This window comes from Callithrix jacchus, chromosome 11, assembly GCF_049354715.1.
Source record: "Callithrix jacchus isolate 240 chromosome 11, calJac240_pri, whole genome shotgun sequence".
NCBI lineage: Eukaryota > Metazoa > Chordata > Mammalia > Primates > Cebidae > Callithrix > Callithrix jacchus.
In genome coordinates this window covers 117,575,933-117,603,808 of record NC_133512.1, presented here as the reverse complement: position 1 = coordinate 117,603,808, position 27,876 = coordinate 117,575,933, and the positions used below count along the sequence as shown (strand labels likewise).

The window sequence follows — 27,876 nt, the reverse complement described above, 5'->3', positions numbered from 1 at the left end:
CATGTCCTATAGCTGGGCATGGTGGCATGTACCTGTAGTCCCAGTTACTCGGGAGGCTGAGGCAGGAGAATTGTTTGAACCAGGAAGTCGGAGGTTGCAGTGAGCCGAGATTGTGCCACTGCACTCCAGCCTGGTGACAGAGCGAGATTCCGTCTCAAAAAAAAAAAAGAAGATGAAGAAAAAATAAATAAATAGTGCTCACTTTGGCAGCACATATAAAACCACACCTCTACAACAATCTGATCTTTGACCCACCTGACCAAAACAAGCCATGGGGAAAGGATTCCCTATCTAATAAATGGTGCTGGAGAACTAGTTAACAATATGCAGAAAATTGAAACTGGATCATTTCCTCATACCTTTATACAAAAATTAACTCAAGATGGATTAAAGACTTAAATGTAAAACCCCAAACTATAAAAACCCTAGGAGAAAATCTAGGCAATACCTAATTCAGAACATAGGGATGGGCAAAGATTTTATAATGAAATTGCCAAAAGCAATCACAACAAAAGCAAAACTCGACAAATGGGATCTAAATAAACTAAAGAGATTCTGCACAGCAAAAGCAACTATCATCAGCTAGGTGCGGTGGCTCACACCTGTAGTTCCAGCACTTTGGGAGGCCAAGGTGGGCAGATCTCTTGAGGTCAGGAGTTCGAGACCAGCCTGGCCAACATGGCAAAACCTTGTCTTTACTAAAAATACAAAAATTAGCCAGTTGTGGTGGCACACGCCTGTAATCCCAGCTACTCGGGGGGCTGAGGCAGGAGAATCACTTGAACCTGGGAGGCAGAGGTTGCGGTGAACTGAGATTGCACCATTGCACTCCAGCCTGGGCAACAAGAGCGAAACTCTGTCTCAAAAAAAAAAAAAAAGAAGAAAAAGAAAAAGAAAGATACATGCATGCGTATGTACCTTGCAGCGCTATTCACAATAGCAAAGACATGGAATCAACCCAAATGCCCATCAATGATAGACTGGATAAAGAAAATGTGGCACATATACACCATGAAACACCATGCAGCCATAAAAAGGAACAAGATCATCATCTTTGCAGGGACTTGGATGGAGCTGGAAACCATTATCCTCAGCAAACTAATGCATGAACAGAAAACCAAACACCACATGTTCTCACTTATAAGTAAGAGCTGAACAATGAGAACACATGGACACAGGGAGGGGAACAACACTTACTGGGGTCCTGTCAGGGGACGGTGGTAGGGGAAGAGCATTAGGGAAAAGAGCTAATGCGTGCGGGGCTTAATACCTAGGTGATGGGTTGACGGGTGCAGCAAACCACCATGGCACACGTTTACCTGTGTAACAAACCTGTACATCCAGCACATGCACCCCAGAATTTAAAAAAAAATCAAGTGGCTGAACATTTTGCAATTGATTAAATTTGTAAATTAGCGTTTAAAAAAAGAGAAAAAACAATAAATAAATATAATTTAAAAAATTAAAATGCAAATGATAGCTTGCCGTATACACAGTTCTATCCCTTGTGTTTTCAATGTACGTATCTTAGATGTGATCTTATTGAATGCTGTCTCCTTCTTTGTTATAGCTGCATAGTGTTTAGCAGTATCTCTGACTACTCTTTTGTCTCCGACATCTAATCAATGGCCAAATTATATCAATGAGGTATTATTTTTCCTACAGCATCTCCATTCCCAGTGCCGATTAGTTTAGACTTTTGCTTCTCTGCCTGGATTGCCACAATAGCCTCCTTGTCTGTCCTCTCCTTAGCCTTTCCTTTATTTAGATTCATCTTAAGGACCACTCTGATTATGTTATTTCCCAGCTTAACAATCATCACTATTTTCTCCTGCCCTGCAGAATCTGATGCTACGTTCTCTCCATTTTTCTTACTGTCCCCTCCTTCTTCGTGGCCTGAACTCCTTTTTTTTTTAAAGACGAAGATTCACCATGTTGCTCAGGCTGGTCTTGAACTCCCGACCTCAGATGATCAACCCGCCTCGGCCTCCAAAGTGCTTGAATTACAGGCATGAGCCACCACGCCCAGCCGTGAGCTCTTAAGCCACACCGAAGAGCTGGTTGATTCTAGAGCAGGCCTTGTGATTTCTCACTGGAGCGTTTTCCATGTTGCTACTTTACCTCGAGGTATAGGACATTGCCACCAAGTCCAAAACCACCCTGTCCTTCAGTTCAACTCAGACACTAGCTTTTCTGTGAAGACCTCCTGAGCCTCAGTGAGCCTGGTAAGGTGCCCAAGATACAACATTTAAGGGGTTGCTCATTCTCTGGGTCGTGCACGCACCAATTCTGCACTCGCACACCCTGAGAGTGGGTGGCTTCTTAAATTTTGCCCTCTCAGTGACTCACTTACCTCTCCCTAGTCCCAGCCTTACCTCAGCAGTCCTAGGCCTCCTCTAAACCCCCAAAGAGCTTGCTTTGCATATCTCTAAGGGATGTCCTCTTCCTAGCTTCCTAGCCTGCACTGTAGTTACTGAATTACAGACTTCATTTTTTCCCCACTCAGTTCCTTGTGGGCGGCACCATGCCAGACCCATATTGGATCCCTGGCGCCTCTCCCAAAAAACCTCACACACAGCCCGTGTGTATTTGTTACCGCTCTTTAGGTTAGGAGTGTCTGCTCACCTGAAAATGTGCTCAAAATGCTTTCAGTAAAAAAGACAAAGGCAATTAGGAGCTATTCAGGAACATAAGAAACCCAAAGGCAGTTGTCCTGTGGGTCTCAGGAAGAGAATCAGAAACCAGAGCACAATAGGGACTCTGGGAAATCCCGCCCCTCTCCCGCCTGCTTCCCCTCTCTCTGCTTCTGTGTGGTCTGCCTTGCTCCTCTCTCACTAACGATGGACTGTTTCCCACTTCATTTAGTGGAAAACTCCCTCTGCCTACAGCTCCCACAGCTGGGTAAGTTGTATCTCAAGTACACACACAGAAGGGCAGAGAAAGAGAGAGACAGAGATCTCAACTTCAATTTCAAAACCTTCATGAAAGGCTCAAATTGGCCCAGGTTGAGTCAGGAACCTGATTCTGGACCAACACCATCTGTAACCACAAGGCACGGCAGGAATATGGCAATCTTGGGGACCTCAGTGGTGTTCATGCATCTTATCTCCATAGCTCCATCATTAACATGACTCAGCTCCCCAGTTTCCAGTGTCTTTTAGCCAAACATTCTAAATCCCAAGACAGAGAATAAACTTGGGGCTGCTTGGGTCGGGTGACCATCCCTGGATCACTCAGTCATGGAGGGGTGGAGGGAGAGAGGTCCTCAAATATAGGCATGACTGGTGGAGGTCATCTCTGTGAATGGGGCAATTTCTAGAGAAGGGGGACTCTGTTGAACTAGTGAGTCATACCCAAAGGTGACTGTTATGAGGTATTTGTTGAATAAATAAATGCAATGGCTGAATGATCTCATTTTAAAAAGAGCAACTGTCCAAAGCTATTAGCTAAGTATTAGGCAGCTATTAGAAAACTCATTCACTCCATCACCCAAATTGGAATCAGTCTCTGAGCCTTGATTAAACTGGTGGCTGGGCACTGTGGCTCACACTTGTAATCCCAGCACTTTGGGAGTTTGCGGCAGATGGATCATCTGAGGTCAGGAGTTTGAGACCAGCCTGACCAACATGGTGAAATTGTCTCTACTAAAAATACAAAGATTAGCTGGATGTAGTGGTGCTCACCTGTAATTCCAGCTACTCAGGAGGCTGAGGCATGAGAATCACTTGAACCCGGGAGGTGGAGGTTGCTGTGAGCCGATTGTGCCACTGCACTCCAGCCTGGATGACAGAGCAAGACTCTGTTTCAAAACAGAAGAAAACAAAACCAAAACCAAAACCTTTTCTTCCCAATGCCTCTCAAATCCCCCCCTTCCCTCGATTCCACCAACACCATCACAGTTTGCACTCAGATCTGATGCTCTGCTAAGCCTTCTCCACTTCCATTCCAGCTGCTGACTATATCGAGTAATCTGCTCCAAACAAGGCTTTCTTGTTGCCACCAGTCACTTGATCTGTCTGAAATAACCAAACACATCCTCTTTCTGTCAGAATTCACTTTCCATTAGAAGATCATCAAAAACACTACCATCTCTCCATTATTTAGTTCTTAAAAACCTGGAATTTTGTCTGACCTTTGCTCTCCTAGTCCTTCACTCTCTCATCAGTTATCAGTCTTGAATTTTCCTTTATTGCCTTTGTTGGTCTTCTTTGTTTTGTTTGTTTGTTAATTTGAGACAGAGTCTTGCTCTGTTGCCAGGCTGGAGTGCAAGGGCACAATCTCAGCTCACTGCAACCTCCATCTCCCGGGTTCAAGTGATTCTCCTGCCTCAGCTTCCTGAGTAGCTGGGATTTCAGGTGTCCACTAACAGGCCTAGCTAATTTTTGCATTTTTAGTAGAGACGGTTTTACCATGTTAGCCAGGCTGGTCTTGACCTCCTGACCTCATGATCTGCCATCTTGGCCTCCCAAAGTGCTGGGATTACAGGCGTGAGCCATCGCTCCTGGCAGTCTTCTTTTCATTTCCTTTAGCCATCTCCAACCTAACTCTGGTCTGTTAGGGAGTCTAGGAAATCGTTCAAGGACCAATGATCAGATGGTATGAAGAGCATATTTGGTTGGGGGTCTGGGCCTGAATCCTGTCTTGGCCATCTCAACTCCTCATGAGGAGTGTAGGGAGCACATGTGCAATGACACAACCAGGCAGAGAAGCACTTTATTATTAGCTGGGTATGAACCGCAATGCAGAAGTCAGGAAAGATAGGCTGGGCTCTGGTCATCTCTGTCTATCCTCCCCACATAAATGCCCAAATATGAGTTTTGGAGCTTTTCTTCTGAGTTCGTCAGAGCCACACTAACCAGAAAAACTAGAGAAAAAAAAAAACCGCAGCCTCTTGACCGCAGCCCAGGGCTGTGCTAAGACTTTATCTGTGGGCCAGAGCCTTAGGGCCTGGCTACCTCATGGGGGAGGCAGAGAGCAAGCTGGCTGGGCTGCCTCTGAGAAGGGCAAGGGCAGCCCTTGTTACCACTCAGGTTATGTTGAAGAACAGGAAGGATATGGCACCCATCTTTGTTGAACCTGTTCTCTTTTAAGGGCTCTATCCCAAGAAAATGTTATTCCATATACTCCAGTTTTAGTAAGATTTTCTTCCTTTGTGCATTTGTGTGTTGTGGGAGAGGGGTGAAATTTCTTACTCACCTTCCTACCTTCACCTGGGGAGAAGGAAGAGGAGGAGAGAGGAGCCTTGAGTGCCCTCTAGAGACCAGAGGCTCAGCTCACTCCCTGGTGAATCTACACTGCTATGACCTTAGTGCTTTGCTCAAAATTGTCAAAGCTATCCTATTATTGCCTACTAAGTTAAGAACCAATTTCTCAGCTGGCGCAGTGGCTCAAGCCTGTAATCTCAAGACCTTGGGAGGCTGAGGTGGGTGGATCCCCTGAGATCAGGGGTTCAAGACCAGCCTGGGCAACACGGTGAAACCCTATTTCTACTAAAATTAGCTGGGTGTGGTGATGGGTGCCTGTAGTCCCAGATATTTGGGAGGCTGAGGCAGGAGAATCACTTGAACCCAGGTAGGTTGCAGTGAGCCAGGATCATGCCATTACACTCCAGCCTGGGCAATAATGGGGAAACTCTTGTTTCAAAGAAAAAAAAATTCTTAAGAAGTCAATTAGAACCCTCTACAGCCTGTCTCAAGGTACCCTTTTTTGGTCATTATAATGACTTTAGGATAGTAGCAGATAGGACAAGTACAGAAAATGAATGCCAAATTTAATCAACCAATAGAGATTGGCTAGATCTAATCAAGAGGGGAAGGAAACCAGGTGAGGTTACCAGAATTTCACCTACTTCATAACCAGATCAATAAGTCCAGCAAGAATTGAGTCAGGCATCACGGGAATTTAATCGGTAGGGTAGGATATGCGGACCCCTGTTGACATAGCATCTATGGACTTGATATGTTCATGGTGGTAGCAGAAGAATCTGTCTTGACTCTTAGCCAAAAAAGCTCTGGCTAAAAGACAACCTCCATTCCGAAACAGGAATCCCTGTTCTGCAAAGGTAAGCCCAGTCCGTTTGGGGCAGTAGCCTCGATTTGCTTGGGATGGGAAGTGTCATTTAATCCTAAGAAGGTTCAGCATTAAAGATGAGGATGGCAAAATAAATCAGACCTGCACTACTCATACTTTTGTATTAACCTTGGTAATATTTTGTTTAATTTTGTATTTTCGATGTAAGATTTTTATCATATTAGAGTATCTGACAAGTTTCACAAAACAAGAGGCTTAACTAAGTCTGATGTTCTCTGACATTTTCTATTTCTTTAATGAAATGGTGGTCATGGCCCACTAAGTTACTTTTGTGTTTCATCAGTGGGTAATGGCCTGAGACCCTGGTAATGGTTAAAAGTACAATTCTGAGGTCAGGCTGATGACTTTCAGATCAGCCTGATTTTGGCCGGGCAGCCCAGATTGTGTAACCTCTACCTGTCCTTGTTTCTTCATCTGTAAAATGGGGTAATGTTAGTACCTACCCAGGCTGGACACAGTGGCACACCTGTAATCCCTGCATGTTAGGAGGCCAAGGCAGGAGGATGGTTTGAGCCCAGGAGTTTGAGACCAGCCTGGGCAACGTGGCAAGACCCTGTCTCTATAAAAAGGTTTTTTTTTTTTTAAAAAAAAAAAAGTGGATGGGCTTGGTGGCTCACGTCTGTAATCCCAGAACTTTGAGAGGCTGAGGTGAATGGATCACCTGAGGTCATGAGTTTGAGACCAGCCTGGCCAACATGATGAAACCCCATCTCTACTCAAAATACAAAAAATGTAGCTGGGCGTGGTGGTGGGTGCCTGTAATCCCAGCTCCTCGGGAGGCTGAGGCAGAAGAATCACTTGAACCAGGAGGCAGAAGTTGCAGTGAACTGAGATAGTGCCATTGTACTCCAGCCTAGGCAATAAAATCCATCTTGGAAAAAAAAATTAGGGCGGGCACCGTGACTCACGCCTGTTAATCCCAGCACTTTGGGAGGCTGAGGCGGGCAGATCACCCGAGGTCAGGAATTCGAGACCAGCCTGGCCAACATGGTGAAAACTCGTCTCTACTAAAAATACAAAATTAGCTGGGAATAGTGGCATGTACCCGTAACCCCAGCTACTTGGGAGGCTACTCAGTTCAATCACTTAAACCCAGGAGGTGGAGGCTGCAGTAAGCTGAGATCATGCCATTGCACTCCATCCTGGGCAAAAAGAGTGAAACTCAGTCTCCAAAAAATAAAAATTAAAAAATTAGCCAAGTATGGTGAGAGGAGGCTGAGATGGGAGGCTCGCTTGAGCCCAGGAGGTTGAGGCAGCAGTGAGCTGTGTTTGTGCCACTGTACTCCAACCTGGGAGACACAGTGAGACCCTGTTTCAAAAGTTAAAAAAAAAAAAGGTAGTCCACCTACCTTGTGAGCTCTACTGAGAAAGAAGGTAATGTGCATAAAGGCTTACAATAGGGCCTGACACATCATGAGGGCTTAAGAAATGTGGGGAGTAGGTACTGGGTGTGATGACAAAGGGCCTAATGCACCAAATCTTAGGAGATGAAAAAATGCTGCCTGGAGGCAATGGTATTAATGTTGGAATTTGAAAGAATAGTAGGAATTATTCAGGTTAGGATGCAAGTAGGTGAATAGATGGAGTAGGGAGAAATGAAGAAGCTGGGCATGGTGGCTCACACCTGTAATCCCAGCACTTTGGGAGGCCAAGGCAGGCAGATCACAAGGTCAGGAGTTCAAGACCAGCCTGACCAACATGGTGAAACCCCATCTGTACTAAAAATACAAAAATTAGCTGGGTGTGGTGGTACACGCCTGTAATCCCAGCTACTCCAGAGGCTGAGGCAGGAGAGTCGCTTGAACCAGGGAGGGGGAGGTTTCAGTGAGCTGAGATTGCACCACTGCACTCCAGCCCGTGTGACAGAGCAAGACTCAGTCTCATAAAAAAAGAAAAAAGAGAAATGAAGAAAGTTCTGGGCAAAGGGAACAGCCCTTGCGACAGCTGTGAGGTGGCACAACTTCCAGGCTTCGGTGACCCGAGAGCTTCCCAGGTTTGAGTGTAGCCTGAGAAATGTCTGTGGCAGATGAGGTCAGAGATGGCAACGTGGATGAGATCACCAACAGCCTGCAGCCATCTCAAAGAATTTTAGACTTTAACCTCCGTGTTAATGGGATCTTATTAAGAATCTTAAACAGGGAAATGACATGATTTTCTTTCTTGAAAGACCATTCAAGCTGTAGTGTGGAGAATGGATTTGGAGAGGACAATTTCAGTGGCAGGGAGACCAGGAGGATTCCATGGCAGTGTCTGTAGGAGAGATGATAGTAGCTTGAACCAGGGTAAGAATTGACAGGGAAAAAAACAGTGGTTTTTTTGTTGTTGTTGTTTTGAGACAGAGTTCTGCTCTTGTTGCCCAGGTTGGAGTGCAATGGCACAATCTCAGCTCACCTCAACCTCTGCCTCCCAGGTTCAAGCGATTCTCCTGTTTCAGCCTCCTGAGTAGCTGAGATTACAGGAATGCGCCACCACACCCGGTTAATTTTGCATTTTTAGTAGAGACAGGTTTCACCATGTTGGTCAGGCTGGTCTTGAACGCCTGACCTCGTGATCCTCCCACCTTGGCCTCCCAAAGTGTTGGGATTACAGGCCTGAGCCACCTCGCCCAGTGTGGAACAGTTTTAAAGATATAATTGGGACCAGGCACAGTGGCTCACAGCTGTAGTCCCAGCACTTTGGGAGGCTGAGGCAGGTAGATCACTTGAGCCTAGGAGTTCCAGACCAGCGTGGCCAGCAAGGCAAAACTTCGTCTCTACTAAAAATACAAAAATTAGCAGGGCCTGGTGGTGGGCACCTGTAGTCCCAACTACTGGGGAGGCTGAGGTGGATCCTTGAGCCTAGAGAGGTCGAGGCTACAGTGAGCAATGATCGCACGGCTGCCCTCCAGCCTAGGTGACAGAGCGAGAACCTGTCTCACAAACAAACAAATCTAATTAAATGCGGGGACTCTAGAGAGAGGAAGGAGCAATGGATCATTTCCACGTTTCTGGCTTGAGCATCTGGGTGGCTGGTGGTGGCAGTCTCTTAGAATACAGTGGATAAAAATATTCAATTTTTGGATATGTTGAACCTTGATAATTAAAGCTTCCTGATTTTGTTAATCCGTTTTCTGACACCCTTTAGCCATTCTCTAATGCAATGCTTTTCACGTTATTATGTGCATAGGAATTACCAGGAGTGTGGAGGTGGGGATGCGAAAATGCAGGTTTCTAGGCTAACAAGCCAAGATTCTGGAGATACCAACTGGGTCCCAGGGCTGAAAACAATCAGCCTGAGTAATTGTGATGGAGGGAGACTCCTGACAACACTTAAGAAACAACGAAAACGACCCCTCTGTCGGGCGTGGAAGCCTGTAATGCCAGCACTTTGGGAGGCCGAGGCTCGCTTGAGCCCAGGAGTTCGAGACCAGCCTGGGCAATACAGGAAGACCCCCTCCGCCCCCCGCGTTTCTAAAAAAAAAAAAAAACCATGTGTCTCTACCGTTAGGTTGTTTTCCCACTGTCCACCCCTCCCTACTTCTCAGGCAGCTGCTTGGGGGTCCCTATTGCTTCGAATAAGCTCCGTGGGAGCCAGGACGTTGTCTTATTAACAGGTGCACCTTCAGCGCTCAACAGTATCTGGCACAGCACTGGCCCCCTAGAAATGTTCGCCGAACAATCGAATGGCTGAATACATTCATAGGTTGCTTTGTACAAAAACTTTTGCTTTGAAATATCTGGAAGAGTTCGAGATAGAAAAGCAGACGTCATTCCAAAGAGAGAGAGAGTGAGGATGCCACCGGGAAGGCAACGCCGAAAAAACCGGAGGAGAGCCACTTGCCGATCCCCCAGGCATAGTCTGGAGGTCCCAACTCCCGCGGTAGGGGGGCGAGAAATGCCACTCTTCTGATCAGCAACCATTTTGGGCCCGCTTGCGCCGCTTCTCCAGGGCGTCCGCGTTGTGCTAATCCAGTTGCTTTAGAGGTTCGGGTCCCCTCCAAGCCTTTGAGGCGCCCAGTGCACGCGACGCGGCGGCGGGGGAGGCCGAAGCTCTAGTCGCGAGCCCTTTCTGCGGCTCACCCGCCGAGCAGCCGCGCCGACCTCCTCATCATGGCGGCGGCCGGGCGGGGAAGCCGGGCCGTGCGTCACGTGCGTGCCCTCTTCCTCCCCTCCCCCTCCTCGGCGGCGGCGGCGGCGGCAGAAGCGGCAGCGCTCGCCATTGCCGCTGGTGGCAGGAGGCTGCGAGGAGCCGGCGCGGTCGCAGTCTCCACGGCGCAGGCCCACGGTAGCGCAGCCGCTCTGAGGTGAGTGCCCTACCGCGCAATCTCCAGCTATTTCAGCCCCGGCGCAGCCGCAACACGCCGCCCGCCCGCCGGCCGGCCGGCCCGCCCCGCAGCCGGCACCCTGCCGCCCCCGGCTCCGGGCCTGGGCCCCCGCCGGATTCGGCCCGCCTCGGGCGGGGGGCCCCGGCCCGGCCCAGCCAAACCGCCACCCCGAGGATGCGCAGGCCGCACTAGGCCCCAGGCGTCCTGGCGGGCTGGGGAGGGAGGCGCTGCCCTCCCGAGAGCCCCAGGGTTCCGGCCTCCCCCGCTGCCTGGGGCTCTCGGGACCGCGGCCTCCTCCCCGCCGTGGAACCCGGGGCCCGGCCTTCCCTCGGCTCGGGAGCGGGAGGCGCGGGAGAGTGCGCCGGGCCCGGGAGCGGGAGGTGGGCGGGCTGCGCGGGACCGAAGCCGCGGCTCTTCGCTCGCCCCCTCGGCCCTTCCCGGCTCTAGTCCGCGGGCGGGCGGCGCGGCGGGGCAGGGCTGGGGCGCAGGAGCCGCTGTCTCCTGCGGGAGAGGAGGCTGGCTCTTTGGGCGACCTCTGAAGCTTCCCTCCTGCCGGGGTGGCGTGGGCTTGTTACCCAGGTAGACTGGGGGACGCTGGAATATGGCGCGATGCCCACCTTCTTGCAAGTTAGGAGGCGGCCGGGGCGGCAGTTCGAGGAGGAGGGCGCAAAGTCCTTTTGTACGCCGAAATAAGGAGCGACATTGTGTTTTCTTCCCCAGCTGAGATGTGCCCGCGGAGGGGCCGCGGTTCTTCCTGTGCCTGGGGTGGTGGTCCCCTGGGTGGGGAAGAGGGGGAGTGGCACGCCCCTCCGAAGGAACCGAACCTTTTGCCACTGGAAAGACAGGGGCTCCGGGATGGCCGTGTGCATGGTATTTTCCCACATCCCCAGACCGTTTCGGGTTTGTCATTGTATGTTGTGCACTCCACCTTGCAATGATGTCTGCTGCCTCTCTCACCTGTTGTGTCGTGGCTGCTGGTCCCAAAGTTTCTGTAGTGCATTTGGCTGTTCCCACCAGAACTTGAAGTTGTTTAAAAATCTTAATATTTGGGGGGCTTCCAGTGATATCTGCTCCAACCAGTTGGAGGAGCTGTTGCCTGTTCTCCATTCTTTTCAAGCATTAGATTAGAATATATTAATTGCTTATTTTAGAACTGGTGTCAGTCGTGCTGAATTCTTTCTGTGGTCAGAGCAAAATTCACATTTTCCTAAGTGTTCAAATACCGTGTTTTGGGAAACGCCTAAGGAGAAAGATAGTGTGAGTGAGCCTATCAGTTTGGAAGGTGTTGGGCAGAGCTTTTGTCCTGGGACATCCATCATCTGTGCTCGCAATGATCCTTTTTCCCATTCCATCTCAGCCCAGCCTTTTAAAAAATTCTTTCTCCTTTGGGCTTGACCAGTAAGTTATTGGGAAAGGGGGGCGTTAGAGTCTTGGAGATGCTGTTTGGGTATGTGTGTTCGATTCATTAGTATCCCGACTCCCTAAAATTGTGTTTGACAGTTCTTGACAGGTTACCCCATAAGACAGTGAAAATATGACTAGTTCTCTCGGTGCATCTGAGTGTAATTTTCTTATTTTATGAGTGAGAAAGCAGACATAATTATCACATGCAATATAGAATATTTACTCTTGGATCCTAAATTGTGTACAGAATTTTTTTTTTCTTTTCATGGGACTTAGACAGTGGCTTTCAACAGGGGCCATGACCAAAACAAAAAACAATCAGATTAAGAAAACTCTTTACTTAATCTTTTGCCTCATCCTTACTTGAAGTCCTTTAATTCCAATCTCAAACTCAACATAGAGGAGGGATATTGACTTTATGTTTAGTAGTCAGTGGTCATATATTGGAGGGAAAATGACTTTCTTAGTAGTCAGTTGTCATATTCTCATGTAGCAAAGAAAATTTCTTATCCCCAAGCCATGGGTTTTTGTGAAAATAGTTGTTTTTCTTTTCTTTTTTTTTTTTTTTTGAGATGGAGTCTCTGTTTCCCAGGCTGGAGTGCAGTGCTTCAATCTCGGCTCACTGCAGCCTCTGCCTCCTGGGTTCAAGCAATTATCCTGCTTCAGACTCCAGAGTAGCTGGGATTACAGGTGTGGGCCACCATGCCTGGCTAATTTTTGTATTTTTAGTAGAGGCAAGTTTCGCCATGTTGGCCAGGCTGATCTCGAACTTCTGACCTAAGGTGATCTGCCAGCCTTGCCCCCCCAAAGTGTTGGAATTACAGGCGTGAGCCACTGCACCTGACTCAATAGTTTTCTTATAAAAATATATATATGTGTGTGTGTATAATATATATACACAATTTTTTTTTTTAAATTAGAGGTGCGGATCTTGGTATGTTGCCTATGCTGGCATTGAACTCCTGGACTCAAGCAATGCTCCCACTTCAGCTTCTCTAGTATCTGAAACTATAGGCAAGTGCCACCATGCTGGCAGGGGCTTTATAACAGGTTTTAAGGAAATGTAGCTCCTGTGTTTAAAGAAGGAACTATAGAAGTAGGAGATAATGAGGGCCCTTGTCCAGATATAGAAGGGATTAAAGGAGAAAGGATTTCAGGTTTCCTTCTGAATTCCTGTGTATGTTGTTAGAACCCCAAATTGTAGGTTTTTTGTTTTATTAGACCATAATTAGGCACTTGGCTAATTTTGTTAAGGAACTGAAGGCCAGCTTCCCGTGATTTCAATACCTGAATTTACATTGCCTGCACACTGTAGGTCCAACCAAATCTCTGGGTTGTCTTTAGAAACATTTTATGTGAAATAACCACAAATGAGTGACTTGTTTTAAGGGAAATTTAAGCTCCTGTGGTCTGGGATTAAATTTTTATACCTTTTCTTGTATGCAATAAGGCATTCAGTAAATGTTGGGGAATGATAACGATGAACAGTAATTACTGAAATTAATTTTTTTTCATGAGTATTTTGAAAGGCATGCTGATTTTTTGGTTTCTGAAGGGACTATGAACTGTCAGTCTTTAGAAACAGTCTGCAGTCCTACCTCAACAGGAAGTTAATATATACATTCAGCTTCTGTCAGATGTCTTTAGACAAGCCTAGTGCTTCATGCTGAAGCAGGCTTATTCATCTACACAGTGCTACTGTGAAAAATTGGAGGGTGAGGGGAGACTCTGTGGGCTGTTGAATTTCACAAATGTCTACTTTAGATGCACCTTTCCTGGGCCTGTAATCATCCAGGAAATGGGATATCTGAATTTAGATGTTTGTGTGTGACTATGTGTGATGCTTATTAACATGTATATATAGCGTATTTGGAAAATCAATCTTAAAATACCAATCTTTGATTTTGTAAAAAACATTTCAGAAAATGTTCTAAAGGACATTTTCCTTCTGTTCTTTCATGTTTTCCTTGATAGCTAAAGCTAGTGTTTTTAGTCTGAGCTTACCCAAATATAATTTTCCATGAATGCTTAGTAAAATGGCAATGAAAAAGAAACACACTTGTTACATTTTTTAGAAACATTTTATTTAGACCAAGTCCAATATTTTTTGAGTCTCAGGATACATGTTAATTTTTGTGCCCTATGTATCATACATTTCCTTATTAACTAGAGGGTGGATTACCCACTTTCTTGGGTTTTCAGTTAGTACTTTTATCCATCAGTATTCTACTAAGGTAAACAGACTGGAAGATAAATAGTAAAAGGAGGTGAAATCAGATTAATTTCAGGTGTTTCCAGAAGATTAAAACCACATTGAGATATCGGAAACTTTTAATCCTTGAGCAACAAGAATGCTTTGTTTGAAGTTATTTGAATGTAATATGGACAAAACTTGGGAAATGAATTTTTGACTACTCAAGGAATATAAGTGGATTGCTTGTAACTTAGTATATATATATTTTTCTAAAGTTCATTTCAGAATTAGGTTAATGCCTTTTTTTTTTCCTGAGACGGAGTTTCGCTCTTGTTACCCAGGCTGGAGTGCAATGGCGTGATCTCAGCTCACTGCAACCTCCGCCTCCTGGGTTCAGGCAATTCTCCTGCCTCAGCCTCCTGAGTAGCTGGGATTACAGGCACGCACCATCATGCCCAGCTAATTTTTTGTATTTTTAGTAGAGACGGGATTTCACCATGTTGACCAGGATGGTCTCAATCTCTTGACCTCGTGATCCACCCGTCTCGGCCTCCCAAAGTGCTGGGATTACAGGCGTGAGCCACCGCGCCCGGCCCTAGGCAAATCCATTTTTAACCTGACTTAATGCAGTGTAGTTAGCAAAACATCAGAAGGCTTCATCCTGTTGTCTTTATACCTAAAATGTTTTAAAATGTGAACATTTATGTGATACCAAGTAAACTTTCTATGACCCAAAGAAGGGCTAGGAATACAACCTTATAGATATGTTCTAATATATTAGAAAACAATGGCTGGGCATGGTGGTTCAGGTTTATAATCCCAGCACTTTGGGAGGCCAAGGCAGGAGGATTGCTTGAGATCAGGAATTAAGACCAGCCTGGGCAATGTAGTGAGACCCTGTCTTTACAGAATATTAAAAAAAAAAAAAAAAAAACTAGCTGGGTATAGTGGCATATGCTTGTAGTTTGAACTATCAGGAGGCTGAGGCAGGAGAATCACTTGAGCTTGGGAGTTTGAGGTTGCAGTGAGCATAATCGTGCCGTTGTGTTCTGGCTTGAGTGACAGACCCTGTCTCTTAACAAAAACGCCAGATTGCTGTTTAGGTAGGCCTACCACATTTGTGATCTCTTGAGGCAAATCTGTATTGTATCTCTAAGAGCAGTCAGCAGTCACTTAGAAGATAATCTGACTGTAAGAAATGGTCTGCTGAATCCCCGATCTGGTATTCTGCCTTGCCCAATCACAACATGGTTTGTGTAAAACTCCAACTGCTACTGAACCATCAGATAATTCTTGAGGAAGCTGCGTCTCGTAAGGAGGTGTGTGTGTGTTTGAGGGAGTGTGGTGGGGAGAAGAGGGGGAAAGAGAAGATGATACTAGGAAAAGAATATAGTTTTATAGATTGGGATGATCCCTGGAATTTTTTAGATGAAATATTCTCGAAGCTATAAGAGCTACTTTTGTATGGGTTATCAGTTTGCTGATTTAGACTATTTCTTGTAATTGGATTGTTTTATATGTAAGCAAAATATTTCAATTAATTCATGCATGCTGATTTCTGTGATTACAAATGTGAAAAGTTTGGCTGGTAGCTTAAGTGAACATTTTCTTAAGAACTCTTGAAGTGGTGCCTTTTGGGATAAACTATGCCAAGCCATTTTCTGAATCTTCATGAAGAATGAGCTTTATATGCATATATACTAAGACTGTTTTTAAAAAGCATATATTTTACTGTTGGTAATTGTAAAGTCTTTGCTTTTTAGAACTTTAAGAGTCTGTTTTGTTGCTACTACTGAATGCTAATGTGGTTAGGCTGGCAGCTAAACCTACAAAGAACAAGGGGAAGTGAGGAAATGTCCCTGTGAAACATTGCTTAAAACTATTTGAGCAGTGGACTAGAAATGGGGAGTTGGGGACTAGGGGACCTGAGTCTTGTTTTATGTTCAAAGGAGAGTGAAGCATTCTCTCCATTGAGAAATAACCTCCTTTAGTGTATTTTCACTTTGGAGTTTTGCCACTCATTCACCAAACAATGATTCCGGGCATGTGCTAGGTGCTAGAATAACAAATATTGGGCCTTGTCTGGTAGGGCAGAAAGGTATGGTGGGTTCAACCAGCTATGTTACAACTTCTAGAGAACCAAAATAGTGTAAAGAAAGAGTGGTGTGGGATTGTAGGAGGAGGGAGAAATTCTAGGGAGAGGAGAATGATACACAGAGAAAGGTGAGCTTAGGGAAGACTTTTCATATAGGGGAGTTTGAGTAGGACTTAGAAGGGTGAGTTTAGCTGCATTAACTGATGGAGAAAAGGGGGGCTGAGAGGAAGGGCATCAGAAATCTGATTTGAGAACTAGCAAGTGGATTTTGCTCTGTTTGGAGAATAGTGGACTGATAAGGTTGTGGCCTGATTGGGAAGAGTTTGTAATTTCATGCTTATGAGTGTGGACTTACTCTGTAGGCATTTAGGAACTGTAAGAGATTTGAGTAGGACATCTCTGGTTTTTAAAAATATGACGTGAAGGTTGGACTAGAGACTTGTGAGACTATTGAATTGTGGTGTTAAAGGACATAAATTCTGGAGATCATTTTTACTTCACAGTTGTCAGATTTGGGTTACAATTGAGTAAAGGGGAGAGTTAAAGATTACAGTTTGGTTATTGGGTGATGATGACGGCTTTAAGATAGGGAATGTATAGGAAAAACAGGATTTGAGGAGGAAGGTAATAGAGTGTGATTCCAGGTGTGTTTAGATATCCGGGAATCAAGAAATGTCAAGTAGGTACCTGGATATTTGGGCTGGAGCTCAAGGGGGCGTTGGGATCAATTAGGGGATTTGCATTTATCAGTATAATGCCGTATAGAAACTGCAGAAAGTCAGGCATGGTGGCTCACACCTGTAATCCTAACACTTAGGAGGCCAAGGCAGAGGATCACTTGAGGCCAGGGGTTCAATACGAGTCTGGGTAACATAGTGGGACCCTGTCTCTATAAAAATTATAAAAATTTGTCAGGTATAGTGGTAGCCACCTGTGGTCCTGGCTACTCAGGAGGCTGAGGCTGGAGGATGACGTGAGCCCAGGAGTTTGAGGCTATAGCAAGCTATGATAGGGCCATGCACTCCAGCCTGGCTGTCAGAGTAAGACCCTGTCTATAAGAAAAAAAAAGAAGAGGCAAATAGTACAGGTTGAGTATCTTTTATCCAAAATGCTTAGGACCAGAAGTGTTTCAGAGTTGTTTTTTTTTTTTTTCTTTTACTTTGTAATGTTGATATACCCATAATGAGATACCCTGGGGATAGGGCCCAAATCTAAACTAGAAATTCTTTTATGTTTCATATACATCTTACAACTCAAATGCAGTTTTATACAATATTTTAAATAATTCTGTGCATGAAACAAAGTTCTGATTCCATTCTGACTGTAATATGTCCCTGAGGTCAGGTGTGGAACTTTCCACTTGTGGCATCATGTCAATGCTCAGAAAGTTTCAGATTTTGGAGCATTTCAGATTTTGAATTTTTGGATTAGGAATGCTTAACCATATCAAGAGTGAAGGAAAAAAAAAAAACTAAGGGCAACCTTGGAGAGAGCATCTACGTCTGAGGGTCAAGTAGAAGAATAGAAACCTATGAAGTTGAGAAAGAGTGGCTAAACAGATAAGATTATAGGATTGAAGACGCTGAAGAGAGGAATGAGTGAATCTTGACAGGGAAGTTAGCAGTGGGAAATACCAGAGTTCACTGGTTTGGAGGGCAACGCCAGAGGATTGCTTAAACTCAGCACTTCGAGACCAGCCTGAGTAACAAGATGTCATCTCTTAAAAAAAAAAAAAAATTCATTGGATAAAAACTGGAGTTGGCATTTAAGAGATAAAAGATTTTCTGAATGTGTACGTATATATGTATATATTGTTTTTCTAGGAACCATGATAGTTTAGACAGAATAGATTGCCAGAGCATTACTAAATACAGGGGTAGGGTCTACAGAACCTAACTTCGTAGATGACCCATGCTTAGAAATAGGTCCTGTTCCTCACCATCTCTCATGGGAGTTGCAGCTAAAATGCTTTGGGAGATGATCCCCAACAACAGGGCTGCCTAAAAATCTCCATATATATTTTTTTGGCCCTTTTTTACGTTGTCTTACGTTCTGAGAATTGGAGATTTCATTTGAGTTGACAGTGTCTTAAAATACAAATTCCTCTTGCAGAGTTTTGAGGTTTCTGATATTAGTATGTTAAGTATGAGGGTTTTTAACCTAGGGTTTTATGGTTCTGGGGTTCATGTATTTTTGTTATGTGACCCTGAATCCCTTAAAATTGTATGAAAAGTTATGTATGAGTGCCTGTGTGATTTTTCTGGGGATAGAGTCCACAACATTTATGAGATTTTCAAGGGGGCTGTTGACAGAAAAGTCAAGGGCCTTTACGAAATGTTAATGATTAAATCAAGTGTTGGATGTGTTAGTTGGCTGAAATCAGTTATCTTGACCACTGGGATAGATCAAGGGAAAGAAATCTTGAGTAGGTGTCTCAGGTGAAGAACTTTAGAAAGATATGAGGAACTTCTTAGAGACGGGAGTAGGAGCACCAGAAGGAAGGTAGGAGGAATGCCGAAGCAAAGCTTAACCAATTTCAGAATTTTGTCAAGTCTCTGGATTCCTTGTTTTTTTTATACTCTCGGACTCACACTTAGTATATGTTTATTCATGCTCTGTAGTTACAGTAGGCTTTGTGAGGTAGGGGAATCAAATTACTATTGTTTTAAAGAGAAAGTATTTTAAAGAAAATAAATTGATAGATTGTGCTTTTCGGAAAACAGTTTCTCTACCAAGCTGGCTCACTTGTCAAAATTCATTTTTAAGTTAGGTTTTGCTTATGCTTTGGAAAAAATTTTAAATGCACAAATATTTCAATCTAGTGATACGGGGCAAGACATTTATTTTTTCCTTGCTTAACTTTTCTGACCATGAAATGAAACCACTATTGATGGTTTTTATAGTGTCTTTCTGAAATATGACGATTATGGAATACTTTGAGATCCAATATGATTTAATGCTAAGAAATTGCTGGCATTCACATTTCTAAAGTCATGAATAAAATTAAGAAATTGAAGCACATTATGTGTTCACTAGATCTTACATGATTTCCAAAATATTTCATTCTGAAATTTTAGATAACTGGTAATTTTTACTTCCTTCTCCTAATCTTTGGATCTTTGAAATTAAGAGACAGTTTTGTCAGCTAGGCCCTAGTTTCTGGGTCAGTGATGTCCAAACTTTTGCTTGCCACCCTCAAAGTAAAATAAATAATGCCACTTGGCATTGATTTGTGATTTTTCTGGGGAGAGGGTCTACAAGTTTCATTTATTTTACCAATAGTCTTGGTAACTATGTGAATAAATATGTTAGATAATCTTAAAGTTGTGTTATGTGATTTGTAATTAGCTTGTGTTTGTGGATGATCTTTACATTTACTAAATCTATGAAGGGCACAGATAGAATGGAGTAATTTGTCTTTTCCTTTGGGAACTTTTTTTGGTTCTTTCTTTCATTAAACAATTATAAAATAAAATTTTTGGCAACAGATCTTCCATGTAAAAATAGCCCACACATCAAAGAACTAGCCAAGATTTGCTAAGCAAGAACACCATCATACAACTAGTCTCTTGACCCAAAACTAGCTGTAAGCACGAAGTCTAAAGAAGAAGTAATTCTGATCTATTACCAGAATTTTGTGGTAAAGTGGCTGAGTGCTAAAATTGTTGTCTTTAATTTTTGGCTCTGTATTTTAAAAGTTTTTCTCCGTTGAAATGTATTGATAGTGAAAAATTTAGAAGAAAAACACTCCACATTAGTGATTATCTTTGATCTATGAGCTTATAGGTGATTTTCATTTTCTTTCTTGTACCTTCCATTGTTTTTCAAGTTATCCTTAATAAAAATGCATTAGCTTGTATAAACAGAAGAAATAAATATAGATAGTACAATTATGGCCCTAATGACTTCACTGTTAGATTTTGGATAGGCAAGTTACTTACCTTTACTGGGCCTTTTTCCCATTTGAAAAATGAGGAGGACAGAAATGAAATTTAAATATTCTTCTAAATTAAAGTTTCTTCCAAAATTGATCCTAAGTCTGTGTTACACGTTAATAAATATATTTTCCTCTTAAGCTTATGTCATATACGTTCATTGTAGAAATGAAGAAAAGTAGAAATCATAATTCTGCAATACAAAGATATTTTGATATGTATGGTTTAGAAATTTTTCTTTTCTTTTTTTTTTTGAGACGGGGTTTCGCTCGTTACCCAGGCTATAGTGCAAGGCGCGATCTCGGCTCACCGCAACCTCCGCCTCCTGGGTTCAGGCAATTCTCCTGCCTCAGCCTCCCGAGTAGCTGGGATTACAGGCGTGCGCCACCATGCCCAGCTAATTTTTGTATTTTTAGTAGAGACGGGGTTTCACCATGTTGACCAGGATGGTCTCGATCTCTCGACCTCGTGACTCACCCGCCTCGGCCTCCCAAAGTTTTTTTTTTTTTGAGACTGAGTCTTACTCTGTCGCCCAGCCCTGGAGTGCAGTGGTGTGATCTCAGCTCATCGCAATCTCCACCTCCCAGGTTCAAGTGATTCTCCTACCTCAGCCTCCCCAGTAGCTGGGATTACAGGCGCCTGCCACTGTGCCTGGCTAATTTTTGTATTTTAGTAGAGACAGGGTTTCACCATGTTAGCCAGGCTGGTTTCTAACTCCTAACCTTAGGTGATATGCCTGCCTTGGCCTTCCAAAGTGCTGGGATTACAGGCTTGAGCCACTGAGCCCGGCCAGTTTAGATATTTTTCTAAGCACACATGGATATACACAATACATACTCACACTGTCAGTTTATTTTCACCTTGAAACATTCTTAATGAGACAGTTACAGATCCATTTGTTTTAATGAAACATAAAAGATATTTAAAATTTTTCTTTCCTAATACATATTTGTTGAGGAAATGCTTACTGTTTAATGCTCTGTATGGTTTTGCTGAGGTAAGGGTAACTTGGAGTACAGGTGTAAGGGCTTGCCCATGAAAGCTTGCTTAGTGCAGAATGAAAGCTAAATACTGGGTTAACCTCAATTTTGTTCACATATTAACTTGCTTTTTCTCCACTCTGCCATGATACTCCCTGAGCGAAAATTTCTATTTGCAGGATAGTTTCTGAAGTGAAGAACCTGTCTCAAGATAGCATTGGTCTTTTATTTACCCTGGGACCTTCTGAGTTGTTAGTCCCATTGTCAACACATGAAGTATTAGTAGCAGCAATAGTATAACGCAGTAGTGTTAAAAATACCTGTTTGTTTTTAGCATCTGTAGGGTGTTCGAAAGATTTTGTATATATAAAATATATTCAAAATGCTGTGTAATTCAATTCATACAGTCAATGAAATATGTGATATATATAATTCTAATTCTGTGTAAAGAATAACTGGAACTTTCTCAAAGATATCTTTCTTAAAGATTTTATATGGTGGAATCCTGTTTAGAGCTAGTAGTATAATCCAATTTTCATGCCTACTCATTTAATTTTGTTTTTAATCCCTTTGGTGGCTGTTTTTTTTTTATATATATATACAAAATGGAAAGCAAATCTAGGGTAGTTTCTTAGTTACTGCATTTGGTTTCTAAAGTAACATCATTTTCCCTCAAGATACAGTAAAGCCTATAGAGGTGACAATGACAAAAAAAATCCAACTTGTTCATTCTCTTCCCTTCTACTTTGAAAAATTAGGATCTTTTCCAAAAGAACTTTTAGAATGTATGCTTGACAATTAAGATTCTTAAATCACTGTCTTTCAGACATCATGGAACGTGGAGAATCTGAGAATAAAAAATACAAACTTTTTCTCTCTTAAACTTCTGTATCTGAAAGGTATGAAAGCAAGAGCTAATTCTCACTTGAGAATCTGCCACAGTGATTGCTTACATTCTGAAGAAATCCATTTTGTCGCCAAATGGTATTTTTCATCTGAGGATACAGAACCTGTGGATGTAGAGGCCCAACTGAAGGGGACATGAATATCTGTGGATTTTAATCCCTCCCCTTGCCCCCCGCAAAGGATGACTAAATCCATCAGGTCTCCTCTCAAACACAATTTCCTTGGGGAAGTTTTACCTGGTCTCCCTATATTTTTGCATTTTTCCTTCATCATAGGTGGTCATTTGTATAATTTTATATAAGTTTGCATATTGTTTGATGGATGTCTGTCCCACCAGATTGTAAGCTCTGTGAGAGTAGATACCGTGCTTCTGTGCATTACCAAGCACAGGCCTGACACATAACAAGCAGTGTTTATTTGAATGATTGTAGAAACCTGGCAAAACTCATTTGTAACATTGTACCTTATGCTTTTGTGGATCTAATATTTTATAATTTTAGGAACTCAGGGTGGGAAGAGATTCTAAATCATCTAAGACAGCTCTGCTTTCCAAAGTTGAAAGTCTTCAGTCTCTCCTTGAACACATTCAATGATAGGAAATGTAACCACCTACCAAAAGTCTGGTTAGTCTTTAAGATATTTTGATGGTTAGAAAATTTTTGTTAAGGCAGTGCTGTGGGAAAAAAAAAATTTCTAACTGAAAGTTCTCTTTTTTTTTGAGACAGGGTCTCTGTGTTGCCCAGGAGGTTGCTCTCAAACTCCTGTGCTATAGGGATCCTCCTGCCTCAGCCTCCCAAGTGGTATCCCTAAAATTTTTACCTACTGATTTTACTCTGTTCTGTATGGCTTGCAAAAGCAAGTATAGTTTTCATTTTCCTTATTGTCTGAGTTGTCCCTATTTTAGTTTACATATCCCTAGATCCTTCAATCTTGGGAAGGTAACGGAATGCTGGAGAGTTTGTGGACTGTATTCATTTCCTGGGGCTGCCATGAAACCACAAACTTACTGGTTTTAAGAGACAGAAATGTTTTCTCTCACAGTTCTGGAGGCCAGCAGTCTGGAATGAAGGTGTCCACAGGGCAGCACTCCCTCAGGAGGCTCTGGGGGAGAATCTGTTCTTTTTCTCTTCTAGCCTTTGGTGGTGTTCCTTGACTTGCGGCTGCATCATTCCAGTTTCTGCCTCCATGGTCACATTGTCTCCTCTCTGTATAATCTCGAGCTGCTTCACTCTTAAAAGGACACTTGTCACTGGATTTAGGACCCACCTAGATAATTGAGGATGGTCTCAGAATTCTTGGTTACATCTCTAAAGACCCTTTCTTCAAATGAGGTAATATTCCCAGGTGCCAGTGGTAAGCATGTGGACATACCTTTTTGGGAGCCACCATTCAGTCCACTATAGGACTCTGGGCTTATATTTTGTTAATGCCACTTACTAAGTTTGCAACCTTGAGCATGTTAATTGACCTTTCTGAGTCTGAATCTTCTTAATTTTATTTATTTTTAAATTTATTACTTTTTTAGAAACAAAGACTAGCGCCGTCTCCCCAGTTGGAGTGCAGTGGTACAATCATGGCTCACTGTTGCCTTAAACTCCTGGGCTTAGGCAATCTTCCTGTCTTAGCCTCCTGAGTAGCTGGGACTTCGGCATGTGCCACCATGCCCAGCTAATGTTTTCATTGTTGTTTTAGAGACAGGATCCTCCTGTATTGGCCAGGCTGGTCTCAAACACCTGGCCTCAAGTAATCCTCCCACCTTGGCCTCCCATAGCAATGGAATTACAGGCATGAACTACTATCCCTGGATGAATTGCCTTAATTTTAAGGCAGGAACAATAATGCCTTTATTATTGATTTGTGAAGATATAAGGAAAATTCATATGAAGTACTTGGCACATGGCAGCTAACTTATTCAATGTTGCCAGTGTTGCCCTTTACTTACCAAACTACTGTGACTATAATGCACTGCTGTCAGGGTCCCTGAGTATCCTGTGTGGTGTAGAACCCGGCACAAGTTGTAGGGCTGGTCTGATAAATACAGACTACAGTGGCTCTGATTTTATTGTGTTCTGGACACCATTTAGCCAACTGTGAGGTAGTCTAAGTTTGAATTAGGTTTATCTGTAGCCACATCATACAATTGGCTCATTAAACCTAGAATTGGTCAAAACCTCTAAATCTTTTTCATTGGTGATTCAACCTGTATTGGATAGTTAAGTGTTTAGATCCAAGGGCAACCTCTAACATATTACCTTGTGTGTTACAAGTGTTACATTAAATCATACTGCCTAGTGCATAGTAGGAGTTGAATGAATGCTGAATTTAACGTTGCTGGGTGACTTAAAGGAGCATTTAAACTTACCTGCTTTGGTGCTATTCAGATTTCTTAAATACTGTGATGAATACAAAAAGGGAAAGAAGTAGCAACCACACCAATTATATTGGACAGATGGATGCATCTTGATTCTCCTTCTGTAATCAGGAAATCAGGTGCTGCTTCAGGTAATCAATGGCTGATCACCTTCAGGTGATGGACACCTTGCTTTAGATGCTTCTGTCAAGTGTGAGATGTTTATCCATTGCTAAAGTAACAAATGTACATCTAATGATTTTCGTATCTCCAGTATTTTTGGAATTTGCATTTGAGATAAAAGACAAGAGAAGTAGGCGAAATGATATTTTTAAAATATTCAAACCTAACTAGGTTAGTATTGAATTGAGTAAGTACTACGTGCACATGGTTAAAAGGAATACGGTAAAAAGTGGGTTGCCCAGTTTCTTTTCTGGAAACCACAACTACTACCACTGTCTTACATATTCTTCCAGGTAGGCTAAGCAGAAATTGTGTGTTTGTGCCCTTCCCTTTTTAAAAACACAAATGATAGCATATATGCATATGGTTCTCCAGAAAGTGCTTTTATTAATTAATTAAATAAATAATTAATTTTTTGAGGCAGGATCTCCCTCTGTTGCCCAGGCTGGAGTGCAGTGGCACAATCTCAGTTCACTGCAGCCTCAGCCTCCCCTGTTCAATCCTCCTACCTTAGTCTACGTGGTAGCTGTGACTACAGGTGCATATCGTCATGCTTGGCCTTCTTTTTTGGGTCGATACAAGGTCTTACCGTCTTGCCCAGGCTAGTCTTAAACTCCTGAGGGCAAGCAATCCTCCAAATTGTTGGGATTACAGGCATGAGCCCCTGTGCCCAGCAAAAGTGCTTTTTAAAAAAAGAATAATGTTTTGTATCCTGATCCTCAAGACCATTGTAGGGCTCCCGAGTTTTTTGTCCTATTAATAGATAGGGCACCAAATTCCTTAGCTTTCCATTACTAATTTGATTGTACAAGGTGCATTTTCAAGGGAATTGACTGTTATATAGTCTTTTGTGAAAGAATTGTCTTTATATGCTGACTCAGTTTCTACCAGGGAAATAAAACTAATTTTAATTCAGGTTGCTTATTTAGAAGGCAAGTAAAGAAAAACCCATCAATTGAAATTAGTTTAACGCATTATCTTGGTATTGCTTGTACCCTTTTCATGCTTGCTAAATGAATCACTCATTTTTATTATATTGACAGCAGAGCTAAATAAATTATTTCAAGAGTCTGGTAAGTAGCATAGGTCTAGTTTAGGAAGAGCTGGAATGCCCAGGAGTAGTAGGGCTCTGGCAATCACATTCTTCCTTGGATTATTATTTGTGTTTTTTTTTTTCTCTCTTATACTCTAAGCCAGTAGTTCCTGATCTTTGGTCTCATGACCCTTTTACTCTCATTAAAATTATTGAGGACTCCAAATATAATGGCTTTTATTTATGTGTGTTATAACTTTTGATACTATATTAGAAATTAAAACAAATTTTTAAAATATTTCTTAATTTAAAAAATGACCCTGTACATGTTAAAAAGTTAATATTTTAATTGTTAATATTTTATGAAAAATAACTTTTTTAAAACAAAAAGGAATTTAGTGAGAAACATGATATTTTACAGTTTTTGCAAATCTCTTGAATGCCTGGCTTGAGAGAAGACAGCTGAAGTCTCATCTGCTTTTGTACTCAGTCTGCTGTAGTATGTTGCTTTGGTTAAAGTATAAAAAGAAGATCTGGTCTCATACCAAATATGTGGTTGAAAGAGTATTTTAGGAGCCTTTTCAGATAATTGTGGATATTCTTTGGTATATTAAAACTCAGCAGTGGTAGTTTCTTAAAGATGAGTTGTAATTTGAAATCTGAAATTATAACTGTACTCTTATATTAAAGCCTATTGGTTTGTCATGCTCTATGAATGGATCTTTTAACCCATCTGTAATTTTGTAACATCATCTATTGGTGATTTGGAAAATATTAATTCATACAAGTTTATGGAGATCTTCCAAATATTGACACAAAAGTCACATTCTTTATCATCACCACTAATCTCATCAGAAAAGGCTTTTAAGTAATGGAAAACTTTCAGGCTCACTGTAGCAGATACAAGTTTTCCAAAATTCTAATTATCACTTCAAATATCAAATTTCATCATTGGCAACAAATATTGTCAGTTATTTTCATTGAAGTAACAGGCCCACTTTTAAATTTTGAGAAAATATCTGTAAAATACCGAGGTCTGAAGAACAATATAGTTTGTCAGCCACTCTTAAGTAAAAATGGTATTCCCACTGAAAAAAGCAGCTAATTCAGCTTGCAACATAAAACAAGGCATGCACGCTGTTTTTTGTTTTTTTTGAGACGGAGTCTTGCTTTTGTCACCCAGGCTGCAGTGCAGTGGTGTGATCACAGCTCATTGCCTCCTGTGTTCAAGTGAGTCTCTTACCTCAACCTCCTGAGTAGCTGGGATTATAGGTGCCCGCCACCACACCCAGCTAATTTTTGTATTTTTAGTAGAGACGAGGTTTCACCCTGTTGGCCAGGCTGGTCTCAAACTCCTGACCTCAGGTGCCCGCCTCAGCCTCCCAAAGTGCTGAGATTACAGGGGTGCGCCACCGCACCCAGCCCACACACACACTTTTTGAAACAGCCATTACACTTCTGAATGCAACTGGAGTGCTTTATGCATACTTTCCATTTGTTACACAGAATAGTAAAAAGACACGAACTTTGGGGAGAAGAGTCAATAAAATTAATATTCACTCTCATCAAGCACATTCTTAAATAAAATGGACATTTTTTCTCCTTTTTACCATGAGCACATGAAGGCAAAGGATATAATGGCTATAGTATAGTTTGTGATGTTACCTTAAATTGTGCTAAGTGTTAGTAGGTTTACCCCACCATTGCTTTTGCATCATAAGTGTAAATATAAATGCATTGAAAAAAGGCAAATAGCATTTTAGTTATTATGAAAATAATTTTGACCTCATTGATCACTTGAGTCTCAAGGACCCCCAGAGTCCCATGGGTTACTTTGAGAAATACTGTTAAGCTATTTGAGGGTCAAACTAATCATCCTAATATCCCCTTTCAGTTCCTGGTCCAGAACTTTACACAGAAAAGGTGCCCAAAGGATATTTGTTTAATGAATGTGGTATGCTGACATTTAAACAGGACAAAACTTGGTGAGTAAAATTAATGTAGGCAGTCTCCCATCCATCCAGGCGGTCTTGATCAGGCAGCTTTTCCATAGACATTTGTGATGACAAATGGAATGTATATGATATACACTTGGTAAATGCAAATGATGAAATAGAAGAACAAACTATAAGGTGATAGTACTTACAGAGCTAACAGTCTGAGCCTTGCCTGGCTCCTATTAATGAGTCCTCTATTTTTTGTGTCTTTAAATTTGTAACAGTCTCTTAGAGAATCCTCAACTAGGATGGATCTGATCTGAAAAGCAAACATCCAATTTAAATTTCAGTAGTTCTCTGCTTGTGCTTGATCTAGTAGTCTTTTCAAAAGGGATTATAGAAGGTGACTGTTAAAACAAATCATTTTGATTTCCCATAGTGAGTTAAGAAATACATTTTGTTCCTC

General features: G+C 42.5%; 1 protein-coding gene across 20 annotated transcripts in view; it reads left to right on the top strand.

Annotated features, from left to right (window-relative positions):
- Positions 1-10,286: 10,286 nt before the first annotated feature.
- Positions 10,287-27,876, top strand: part of NRF1 (nuclear respiratory factor 1) — a 142,259-nt gene continuing 124,669 nt past the window's right edge. For 10 of the 20 annotated variants that reach the window (XM_054237714.2, XM_078343781.1, XM_078343780.1 and 7 more), the window contains exon 1: positions 10,287-10,372. The gene's annotated coding sequence lies outside the window, so the exon portion shown is untranslated. Of the gene's footprint in view, positions 11,264-11,812; positions 27,459-27,876 lie in introns of those variants that run through there. The other 10 variants (XM_078343787.1, XM_078343782.1, XM_035254745.3 and 7 more) reach the window with 5 other exon arrangements.